The 13,002-nt window shown below is 38.5% G+C and overlaps 1 protein-coding gene across 7 annotated transcripts in view; it reads left to right on the top strand.

Annotated features, from left to right (window-relative positions):
* Nucleotides 1-13,002, top strand: part of LOC121736137 (trithorax group protein osa) — a 132,128-nt gene that overhangs the window by 74,766 nt on the left and 44,360 nt on the right. Inside the window, exon 1 of one of the 7 annotated variants that reach the window (XM_042127213.1) lies at nucleotides 10,675-11,001. The exons of the other annotated variants lie outside the window; for them this stretch is intronic. The gene's annotated coding sequence lies outside the window, so the exon portion shown is untranslated. Of the gene's footprint in view, nucleotides 1-10,674; nucleotides 11,002-13,002 lie in introns of those variants that run through there. 7 annotated transcript variants of the gene reach the window in all.

The raw sequence follows: 13,002 nt of genomic DNA, 5'->3' as shown, positions 1-13,002 counted from the left end.
GTCTTACTCGATAAATGATCTATCTAACACTGAGATAAGTTTATAAATCGGACCTGTAGTTTCTGAGATTGACGCGTTCAAGCAAACATACTCTTCAGGTTTATAATATTAGGTAGATATAGATTTTTTTTAATTATCGCTTGACAAACTCGAGTCTCGATCTAAAAGACTATGAAATGGTATAATATGGTAGTGATGATGATGATGATGATGATGAAGAATGTAATTTGCATAGTAGCATATGCTTTCTGTTCTTAAAACAACGCCGAAACTCCCAAACTTGTATCTATAAAGAATCAGGAATTCTCTCAGCACCTTCCGAACCACGGTATACCAGGTATATCTCGGTGCAAAATCTTACTTGTTGGTAGCATATGCTTAGAATACTTCTCACGAAACCGAAGTCACCATATGTTTCCCTATAAGTTTTGAGGAGTTCCCTCGATTACTTATGGATCCTTCATCAGATCACCACTTTTCTGAATATAATACCAAATTGGGATGATAGCCTATATAGCAAAAGAAAAATTTTGAAAATCGGTTAACAAACGGCGGAGTAATCGTTGAATATAAGAAAACGAACATAACACCTGCCCCATTTTGAAAGTCGGTTAAAATTGTAGCCTATGTGTTATTTATTTAATATTTTAATCAGCACATGAATTGAATAACAAAATTTTTTTCAAATTAATCGTAGCACCATCTGTCAGGACAAACTAAAATTGAAATAGAATAATATTGAATGCGATGATAGCGCCGTCCGCCGGATCTAATGTAAAACATTCCAAAATCAACAACTCCTTATAAATAAGAAATTAATTGAAAAAACATTTTCCAGTAGACCAAACTGTAAATCTAAACCATTCTCGAATCTCCACGATGTGTTCGTGGAGATTCGAGAATGGTTTTTGGTCACAAAAAATTTCATCAAAATTGGTCCAGTCGTTTAGGAGGAGTTCAGTCACATACACACGCACACAAGAAATATATATATTAAGATATACATATATTATAGATATAAATATGTCAAAACAAAGTTTGTTGGGTCAGTTAGTAGCAAAGTAACAAATACAGTCATGATACTAGACTCTAGAGTGTCGGTACAATGTGTTGCGGTGACATTGACCTCGGGCGAGGCGTCAGGCGGCACCATCAATCACCGCGCCGCAGCGGACGTCATCTATTGTGAAGCGCCACAAGTGTACGCTGTTGCTCAGTGCTCTGCCTGCTAGTTATTTATACTGCTTGATATCACGGTGACACCTTTATGTCAAACATATAGGGACCACTCTTGTAGAAACTCCGAGGTAAAATAATGTTGAACGGTGTTTTAGATGATTTAAGTTTGTTTGCGCAAATGTTGTAGGAAAGTGCTGGGAACCACGTGGTTCATGGAGCAGATGAAAAGTGCGTACAAAATTCATTCATGGTGTGGGTGCGCATAGACTATAGACTATAGAGGTGTGTAATATGCCGTATGCGTAGGCAGTAAATTTATTACTAAAATATACGGTAATAAAGTTATTTAATAAAGTCTTCATCCATAACTAGAGCATAATAATTATTGATACACCCTGTCGGGGTCTACTAAGACCCCAACTAGGTATAATTAAAAGTATTCGGGATTCTTTGTTAAAAGTTTGGGAACCTCTGGCTTTGTATAATATGGACTTAAGAAAATTCAAGCAGTTGACAAAGTTGCAACTCGCAATGCAATCGGATAAACAATTTACTAGCGTTCTATTTTCATCAGACCAATCTCTTACTTTGTTGGTGTAAAACGTTTATTCTGTATTTCCAACTCGGTCGAAATAAACCTCCAATTGAAGACGTAAGGGGATGAAGTGGATAACTAACATTTAATAATATAAGGGCAATTACTCATTCCTTCCTTATAATTTGAACAAAACTTGTATCTTACAGTACTTCATGATCTGGATAATATTATAACTGACTACACTTTTTGTCACTTAAATCACTTCTTAAATGATCACTTCTTAAATCATTTGAAAAAAAAATTATGTCCTAAATATTCCATTTATGCAAAAAATGTCAATTTTCAAATTGTTACTTTTCCCACTTCATCCACTTACGTCTTCAATTCTATTTGTATCTGATGTTACTTAAATCATCGACTATCAAAGCTGAAAACGTATAAGGTAAAATCGTAAAGGAAATTGTTGTGAACAAACACGTTATTGTTTCTGGAGAGCCTCTATAAATGGGTCTGAGCTATTCGAAAATTATCCACTTGAGGAAATTATAAACATAGGCAGCAATTTGTCTCGATTATGGTTAAGGAAGAAACAAATCTTTATGGTTGTCTACGGTTTACAGATTAACACATGTTATTTTGGTAAGTGTTGTTTTATTACTTATATGCCAATCTAAATATAGCACCTACGGTCTGTAGACTGTATGAATAGCATATACGGCACATTTTTGGAAGAATGTAATCGTATTCTGTCTGTTTGTCAATTGTCACCTCTTGACGCGCTAACGGCTGAACCGATTTTACTGAAATTTGGTACAGAGACACTTTGAGTCCCGGGAAAGAAAAAGAATGTCAAGTCTGGAAAAATGTACGGTTCCGGACAGCAGAGTTGCGGGCAGCGGGCGTCATCTAGTCTATAATACAAGATGTTGGTGTAAACACCGTTATCCTTGAAACCATCAAATAAGCCCGTCAAAATGAACAACTTTTTCTATGAGAAGAATGCTGGGAACTCAAAAAAATCCGTCTTTATACCCATACAAATTGCAGATCTGGGCATCCGTATGGGTATGAAGACGGCATTTTTTTTTTGAGTTCCAAGCATTGTTTTCATAGAAAAAGTTGTTCATTTTGACGGGCACATTTGATGGTTTCAAGGATAACGGTGTTTACACTAACACACTGTATTAGTGTCTACTCCTCAGCATCAAAGTTGCACGCTCCGTGCCGGGCGCAGCGTGTACTTGAAATAGTTTTAATCAACACCAGTGTAGATTTTACGATCAGGTATTTATTTGTGGAATTCCCTTCCTGCTGGCCGCCGGCCAACCGGGGAACCCCCTCGACTAGACCAGCCGAGTTTGTTGTGGATTCTGTACGCGTGTACAGCTGATCGCGCTTGCCACTCCGACTGATGATAGATGTGTAAGGAGCATTAATGTCGTTGGAGGTTGATCGTTAAACCGCTGATGTTCCGTTGCCAATCTATCGTGTCCCACCGCTGGGCATAGGAGTCCTTTTAATGTGCAAAGCGTAAAGCCTCTGTGTGATATTAAATGAATGTGCTTGAAAAGAAATGTGAATGTCGGCTGTCTAAGCAAGGTTTTTGTTTCAAACACAAATCACTTTATGACGGCAACGCTAGTTGACGATAAAAGAACCAGAGCTATATTTATTCACTGAATAATTGATGCTATGTTTAAAAAAATATGAGTTACTAGATGTTGCCCGTAACTTCGTTCGCGCACAAATTCCATAAGACAAAAACCATCGTCATGAAATATTCTTGACTCTATAAAATAATATTGAAACATAAGAATGGGTATTTCGATACAACTGCGTAAGCAGGTAGACGGGGCTGTCACACATCATTAAACCCCCATCAATAACCCCCCACCCATATAATAGACAATATAATTTAGCACTCGCACTCTCGGTGTAATCCGCCCGGCATGGCATCCGGCGCTAGGAATTTGGCAAAGCTTATGGAAATGACACGGCCGTGTAACAATTACCTATTGCGCTATGTGGGTGAATGTCACACTCATCTGGGTTTTGTGTGCTGTGTGTGTTGTGTTGTGTTGAACTTGTGAACACCGAGCCTTTCTTGAAAGTGAGAGTCGTAAGTTTCTCGGCGTTTATCGATCTGGGTTTTTATCCGACTGCATTGAGATGTATGGCTGATTTTGACAGTCTCTGTTTGTTCTACAGTTGCAGTTTGGATAACTAATCTGATTTGAAGGAAAGTGGTGTTAATAGATTTCTCATAATAACTATGGTCTTAGAATTTGCGTAGTCGGGCTAGGGTTGTTCATAAATTGACATGAATACTGAGGTTGAAAAAATAAATATTATTATATTTTCCTTACTAAGATCAAAGCTGATGCATGATATTCGCAGGGTCGCGAAAAAAAATCATCTCCGCTTGATGTGTAGGGAAGGTACCATAAAAAAAATATTTCTTTAGGATTTTATGTACCATTTTATCGGCATCATTAATATGTGCATTTATGCCAAATTACAGCTTACTAGATCCTACGGTCTCGGAGCAAAACCGCGGACAGACAGATGAACAGACAGACGGACGGACAGACCAAAACTATAAGGGTTCCTTGATGACTACGGAATCCTAAAAATGAAGAAAATGCAATTAGCAATTTTGGCAGCTAGAGCGTAATTAAGTTATACAATTTAAGGTGACGCCGCGTTAAAGTAAAAAACCGTGATGGATATGTTTTAGATTGCTATTTGCTTATTTTGCCGGCCCGGCCTCTCATACAAAACAAGCAATGGAACAGCAAAAAATGGAAAGGGCGTAAGCGACAAAATGGTTTTTGTCGCGTAATTTAAAAACTATAAATACATTTCATATAAGCTATGGGCAAATTAAAGTGTATGCTTGAACCACTCTATATACAAATTTTGGAAGCTGAAATCATTCTCCTCTGTTGGCAAAACAGGAAACCCTTTTTTTACAGAGGTCTTTTTGATTGATTATTCTGTGTTATAAAAGTTGACCAATCATAATCAAAGACATGATGAATACTGACAATGAACTTTAATTTCTTAGCTTTAGTCATTGCTGAGAAAAATCTATATCGCTACAGCCAAATTATCAAGACGTCGCGTCGCCTTAATAAGAAACGGCAAAAAAACTTTCTACGTTCAAATTAATTTTATTGAGCGCTCGGCTCGTTATAACTTATAATATCATTACGTAGAAAAACAACGTTGCCGGAGGTAAAAACTAGAGATAGATTAGAACTCGGCCCGTTCACCTACGATACGTGGAAGCGATAATGACATTCAGCGATTTACCTTTTTCTGATAACGACACACGCCCACAAATTAATATTTATCTAGTGTAGGTCGGCGCGAGTAGGTCAGGAATGTATTATCGCGTCAGCTGTTAGGCCCCTCGGTAGATAAGCGGCCCATTGTGCGAGCGTTTCGCTTTTTATTACCTAGATCTGTACAGAATAAACCGTGGCAGAAGGTGAACGTGTGTAGCTTTTGTTTGCTTGCTCGCAGCGCGGTACGAATTGTAGAGCTGTACTTTGTACGCGTTGGATTCTCGAGCGTATACAAAGCCTCCCGTTTGTGTCTACCTATTCTGTGTACGGGCACTCAAACGTCTTGGGAGCCGGGAGTCGGGACTCAGATAATAAATAACGGGTGCAGCGATTGCGGCCGCCACCCGCCCCGGCGAGGGGGTCCGGCCCCCGACCATTTTAATGTCCCGCCGCTAGACTTTATATTAAACATTCGGCCTTGACAGTGGCCTACATCGGCATCGGGACACGCACACACGTCCGCTCCTCTCGTCACTCACAAAAAGAAAAGTTCATTCAGTTTTCGTCACTTGCCAGAACTATAAATAACCCTCCGCGATAAAGAGGCCTTTTATTTTTATCCCGTTCGCCGACTGATGTTTTGCTTTTTTATTGAGAATTCTTTTATCTTTTAAAGGATTGTGTAAGTTATCGATGCGTAAAAATTGATGTAATTTTGCTGAGAAACACGTTATTTTTTACATAATTTACTTTTCTTTGAAATGATTGCTCTGGTCTTCCATCGCAATAACTCATAAGTACTCATAACTATACTTAGTACTTACAAATTTTGTCTATTTGAAATAGTCTTACAGGCAGAAACGTTGAAATTGCACTTTACAATAATTCGACGCTACGCTGATGTTGGCGCGGACAGTTCGCGTACAAACAATATGAACATCCGCGTCGGAGAGCTGAGCAAATTCTATGGTCGCGACGGCTCGTAGCGACGACGGAAAGCCACCTACAGGCTTGGATGACCACAGTATAAATGCGAAAGATTAAAGACACTAAAAGAATATTTTCTTCCTTAGAAAGAAACCCGTCCTTTGGTGACCATGCCAAGCATGCTGATTACCCTTTTTGTGGGAAATCCCTGCGGATAGTAACCAGCTTCGATAGCAACACGCGGATTTCTGGTATCGCTATCAGCTGATAAGGATCGGCGGTCGGCACTGATGTAACAGAGCTTATTATACCGGAATTGTGTTATGTGGGTCAGTGACGGCAGCAGGGTCGCTGACGCGTCTTACGTAACGCATTGTCTCTGCCCGCCCGTCTGATGTGTGCTCGGGTTTGTTTGTTTGCCTTTTGCTCCCCGATTACGTCAAGAGGTTGGAAGTATGCGAGTGTGTGAGTGTGCTTTTTGTGGTTGTGTGCGAATTCAAAGAGTGTGTGGTGTGGTTTCGTGTCAAGGGTCTGATTGCTCTACATTTTTCTTTACATCCTTTGTAGGTCATTGGGAATATTAGCTTATGGTAAGATGAAAGAAATTAGGTTGTTGTTAGTTTGTCGCGTGAAGAGCGTACATTTTTCCACTTATAAATTATAATATGTATTAGTATTTAACATAGATGTATGATGCCATTGCTGTGGTCAAAAATAAAAACATAAACGATAATAATTTTATGTAAGGTCCGTGTTGCGTTAGGTAACCATATTTTGTACATGGCGCTGGTCGACGAAGGTCGGTTGTTTTTACCAGTCAGTGGCTCGGTGGAAGCGGTTACTGTTGCAGGTGTTTGATGTCACCGGCGAACTGGTCGGGCATCCGGTCGAGCGGCAGATGGCGCTGTAGCACGCACACACATACACGTAGCACTAGCGCCAGTGTGTGGAAAATTGTGCTACACTTGATATACAGGGTGTAACAAAAATAAGTGATAATACTTTAGGGTGTGTACGTGTTCCTTGTAGAGAGTTCACTGTGAAAGTAGCAGCGCTGAGAGACCAAATTTTTTTTTTCACTTTTGTATGGGGAAACTCGTGACGCTCGGGCCCTTGCCCCTACAAAAGTGAAAAATTTTTTTTCGCCTTTCAGAGCTGCTATTTTCACAGTGTACTCTCTACAAGGAACACGTACACACCCTAAAGTATTATCACTTATTTTTGTTACACACTGTAGTTGATGGTATGGGCCATGGGGGCATGCAGGATTAACATTACTCCAGTGGAAATAAGAAGTTGGTAACTGGTACTGACAGATGTCAGGGAATATAATGACGGATTTCTATTGTGATACTGTCACTTAACTCTAATCTATTGTGGAATGAATAGAAAGAAACTTGGTAGCCAACAAAAATGCCAGAAGAATCTCTATTTTGATGATATTGTGGACATGTATGTATATGGAAATGTAGGCTTGTAAATATTTATGAATAAGCAATCGTTACCGAAGAAGACGGTGTGCCGTGTGATATAATTACTGCAGTATTTATGTAACTAATAGCATAATCTCGCTGGAATCCGCCTGAGCTCTCGCTAACCTACTAAAACATATTTCTTTTATTTTGCCCAGCCGAGCGCTCGCAATGCCCCTGCGCGAGTCGCCACTTATAAAACTGGTTTGTATGAACGCCGACCGACCGGTGAGCTGCACGTGAACCTTATTCTTATTATAATAAGGTTTGAAATTGGTGATTTAGCTCTGTCGGCGGCCGTACATGGAAAATTAACGATAAAACCTCCGAGCGTCCGTGGCCCGATCGCGCCAAGAATTACATCCATTTCATAGACTTATATTAATAAAGAAGGTACATATTCCAACTGATATTGAATTGAGATATGAGATAATACTTAATATAGGCTATTGTAGAGAGTCGAGACTCTACGAGCTAAGACTAGCTAAGATATAATTTGAAAACATTTATTATGTCTGCGGTCTGCTTCATTTATACTAATGGTGCTGGTTTAATGACCGACTTCCTCAGACATGCACTTTGGTTTCATAAAAAATGTAGAGTTCTAGCGCAATGTTCTAAAAGTCCTACTTAATTTACTTAATGACGTGTTGAGGTATACTTAATTTTGGTTTGATTCATTGGAAGATGGATAAAGATGGTTGGCATTTTAGACATGCCAAAATGTTGGTTTCCTTGTTTGCTAGCTAAACCCTGTAAGTAGAAATTAGTGTCGATTTATATTTTGCAGTCGTTGGTGACAGATACTGGATGGTGAATTGCAATTGAACATGTTGAAACAACTGAATGCTTACACATGTTTACAGTGCTGATCCTGACCCGAAAGTTGATGGCACTGGAGCAAGCTACTATTTATGTAACATGTAGACTGTAGAGTCACTGTTTCTGTATGCGTACGCCGTACTCTATTTCTAATTAAACATTGTTATTATAATAGTGAATATAATATGTATAATGTAATATAAAATACAAATACAAAGCGTAAAAAAACAGAGTGGTTATACTTAGATAGGCATGTGTCCCTAAATATTATAGAGTTCCCTGTGGGATTGCTGAATTTGCAAATTCATGACGTTGCGTCATTTTTGATAGAAACATAGAAGTCAATTGTAACACTTTTAGGGTAAACTCTATATAAGAGACACACCTTGAAGTATTATCAGTATCATTTTATTTTCATACGTCCTGTATAATGTATTTCTGTATCAATATTTGATTAGAAATAAAGTCCACGACGTGGAATCCAAACTACGTCATCGACGACGCTAATAGAATTTTACTAGCAGTTAATACGAAACGTATTCTCTTGAGATACATTTGATTTAAACTGAGATTCGGATGCGGGAGTCAGACGGATGGGCGTCCTTTGTTCGTGTCCGTGTGGCGCCTCGGCGGCGCCGCGCTCTTATCAACGCATTATTCTGTTTCTTAGGGTTCCGTACTCCGTATTCAAAGGGTAAAAAACGGCTATTATAAAGGATCAGCTGTTTTCTGTCAGTGACAACTGACACCAGTCAATCAGAATAATAAAATCGAGCGAGAGACAATATTTTTCTTACAACGATTTTTCGCCATTTTGTACGGAAGTACGGAACCCTACGAGTCTGACTTTGCAGGTTTCTATATTACCTGATTGGTATGGGAATGGATTTGCAAATGTGAAAATTGTACGGGCAGTCATTTGAATACTTGTCGTTTGTAAATGTGATTTATTCGTAAATGTTAAATTGTGTTGTTAATACGTTGGAGGATGTAGGTGTATGTTTACGGAAAATCTGCTAGATGATAAGCTGTATATTTTTCAACCCTTTATCTCGTAAAAAGGTTCCCCCGGAATATCTAAACGAACCTCTGTATACAAACTCTTAAGCAACATTGAGTAACTAGTATAATAAACTAGCATAACCGTGCCTATAAAGTTGGGTCTTATCATAAATACGTATAATTGAACGTCGCAACAGCAGTAACGGCGGGCGATATTGTAAACACAAACGCCAGTGCGCAAATGCGACTGACCCGCATTTCCAATAGGCCAGCAGTAATGAGATGCATTAACATTACACAGATATATTGTGTTACAATCCGATCAATATTGGCTAATTAGCGTGTTGCTAGGGGCAGATCATCGCATTATATTACTGCGGTATGCTGTATGTAGTATTGTTGCATATTAATATGTCCTAGTTATAGGGAAAATTTGATTGATTTGCTTGCATTGATTAGGTTTGAAAATGTTCTCAATATTTATGAAATTTCTCATAAATGTAGTGTAGGGACTGATGACTTGTATCTATATATCTATATATATAAAACTCAAAGGTGACTGACTGATTGACATAGTGATCTATCAACGCACAGCCCAAACCACTGGACGGATCGGGCTGAAATTTTGCATGCAGGTAGATGATATGACGTAGGCATCCGCTAAGAAAGGATTTTGATAAATTCCAACCCCAAGGGGTTGAAAGTTTGTATAGTATAATAATACTTCTTAACGCGAGCAAAGCCGCGGGCAAAAGCTCGTTATTGTATACTTGCGATAAAGTAACATCTAAAAATGTGCGGTTTACGTGGCATGTACGAGTGAACGAATACCCTCGTTTGAATAATATAAGATGACGTAAATTTGTAGAGACGAAAACTTCACATAATTCCCCTTACCCTCGCAAAGTTTGAACCTTCAAACCTCTTTTCTCTCTATTGCCTTTAAAGCTGAAACTTAATAATATTCTGAGAACAGTTACGTAGCTCTCATATAATTTATTAAAAGTTCACAAAATATAATAATAAATAATTGAAACGTAATTAAACTGAAGCGAATTTAACATGAAGGCGCACCTCGCAATTCACGAGATGATTTCGCAAATATTTGCAGCCGTATCGAACAATGGAAATGATTTTATAATATTTCGGGAGGCTCCCGAGTCCCGACGTTTATTAATTTCGTTACGTCCCGTATACTGTCGCAAATACGTTGGAAGTTAAATAAATTTAGCGAAATTTACAACGTACAAGCTAAAGCCATAGCAGAACTAAGCTGATTTATCATGTTTGTTAGTGCGAGCGTGTGTGCGTGCGAACAAATAACTGGTAGAGTCTGCGAGTGGATTGGGTGCGTGCAGCGCGCCGCCGGCAGCGAGCGGGGGGTCGCTATAGCTATACGTGCGGCCGCCCGACGCCCGTCGCAATATCAGCCCGGTGAAATCGCCCGCCCGCCTCGTCCCGCCGCGCCTCGCCTGCGCCAGTCGCCGTGCGCCAACTGAAACGCGCGCACCGCTAGCGCAATCGAGCGTGCTCCACGACCGACCGAGTACCGCCAAGCTCGCCCCCGAAAATTTCCTTCGTGCGAGCTCGCCCCGCGCCCCGGCACGCCGAAACCCCGCCGCCGCCCCGAAGACGGTTTATTATCGCAATTATTCCCCCGTGCGTGCGTGTGTGTGAGTGTGCATGTGCGCATATCCTCGTTATCTGTGTTTCGGTGTCATTCCGGGAAGGATTCAAGACGGCCGTCATCATAAGGCTGCCCGCGAACCCAGTGAGTATACGGCCGCATGACTCTCGATGTAAAATGGAACGATTCTTATCTCCAGCGGGCCGCGCGGCTGTGTGTGTGGCGTCCTATCAGCTGCTCGCCTGTGTGCGAGTCCGACCGCGACGCTCGCTTGTGTGCGTTAGCTCGATACTCGTAGATTCTATTTTGCGGTGTGACTAGATGTTTGTTTTTATTATCATATGACCGGTGACTGTTGGAAAGTTCGACTCTACATAACCTCCGATTTTATTGAATATTCTAACAATTACTTTGGATTATATTCGTTACATTTTTAATATTAAAGCTTTATACCCATAATATTTAAGCATTGCTAAACTTCAACTTTGACGTTGATGTTCCAATTTTTATCTTTACGAAAAGAAGCCGAGTATAACTTGACTATATTGTATGTACGTATATCACTATTCACTCCGTTCGACGCTTTTCCTTTGCCGTCGGTACTTGTAGGCTTAAATATTGTTCAGTAGATGCTGAAGTAGAATTCTAAAATATTTATTATACGGCATAATTTCTAAAATTTTGTTGCAACTTCTACAATACTTGTAAAATATTAAATTGTCATTTAAATATTATTATATTTTCGCTAGCGTGAAATAATTAGTATTTTGATCCTTCTTTACCTTCACGGGTAAAAATTTAAAAAATCTTCTTTAATACATGCCTACATCTTATAGAGTATTTGGTATTACAAGTCTAACTCTAAAGCTTTTTTGCCTTTTTGCGTTCATCTACAGCTAATCAATCAGCTTTGCTTTATATTTTTGGAAATATTAAAAAATTGAAAAAATAATATTTAAGGCTGTAAAAATACAAAAATCTTCTAATTTTATTATTAACGATATTAGATAGATATTCATCTAAGTACTAATTAATAATTATTATCTATAAACATCATGTGTAAGTTTATAAGTTTATTTACTGAATGGAAACATACAACGTTCATTTACATTGCCAATTTATTTAATATTCAATTTAAAGTCATTGGCACGTTTAGGTTCATTACAATTCACACTTCAAGGCTTATTAATATTTATACTTTATCGTTAAATTATTATCATTAAAATCTGAGATTATTTATAAATATCTTACATTGAAAATAAGTAAACTTAGTAGTTGTTTTGGTAACGACTTTGTGGATTATTCACTAAGTTCCTCGTTATTAGTTTTTGATAAAACACGAATAAAATGACATTTTCTAAAAATGATTCCTAGCTAGATCGATTTATCGTCCCCGAAACCCCCTGTATACTAAATTTCATGAAAATCTTTGCTCGTTTAAAGATATAAGATACTAGCTGTTGCCCGCGACTTCGTCCGCGTGGACTTCAGTTTATAGCGCGCGATGTCAACAAAATTGGTGTCAAAAGCTTTTATAAAAAAAACCCTGGTACCCTTAAATCAAAACAGCTGTGCAGTGTGCACATAATATTTCATTTTTTTTAATTAAACTTTATATTTTATGCCAAATTTTAAAGCTTATTTAGGCCCCCAATTACACAAATTTACCCATAAACTATTTATCATTGATAGGTTTAAGGTTACGTCACTGCATAGATAAAGTACTAAGTTATTTAAAAACGTAGAATAGAAATAACAATCGAAAAAAATCGAAAAAACAAATGTATGATGATACCACCTCTTATAGAAAGATGTTGGGCAAGCGTTAGCGCGATGTAGGAGACGCACGGCGCCATCTATTGTGAATTTTTGGACTAACTTAATTTGAACAAATTTACGCATTTTCACCCCCTTACAACTCTTTTTTCCAGTAAAAAATTAGCCTATGTCCTTTCTCAGGCTTTAGACTATCTGTATACAAAATTTCATTACAATCGGTTCGGTAGTTTTGGCGTGAAAGCGAGACAGACAGACAGACAGAGATACTTTCGCATTTATAATATTAGTATAGATTCATATAATATGAATGTTACATGTTTATTGTTTACTGCAACAATAATATATCATCAACATCAACACAAACAA

Source organism: Aricia agestis, chromosome 18 (genome assembly GCF_905147365.1).
Source record: "Aricia agestis chromosome 18, ilAriAges1.1, whole genome shotgun sequence".
Classification (NCBI taxonomy): Eukaryota; Metazoa; Arthropoda; class Insecta; order Lepidoptera; family Lycaenidae; genus Aricia; species Aricia agestis.
This window is presented reverse-complemented; position numbering and strand designations above follow the sequence as displayed.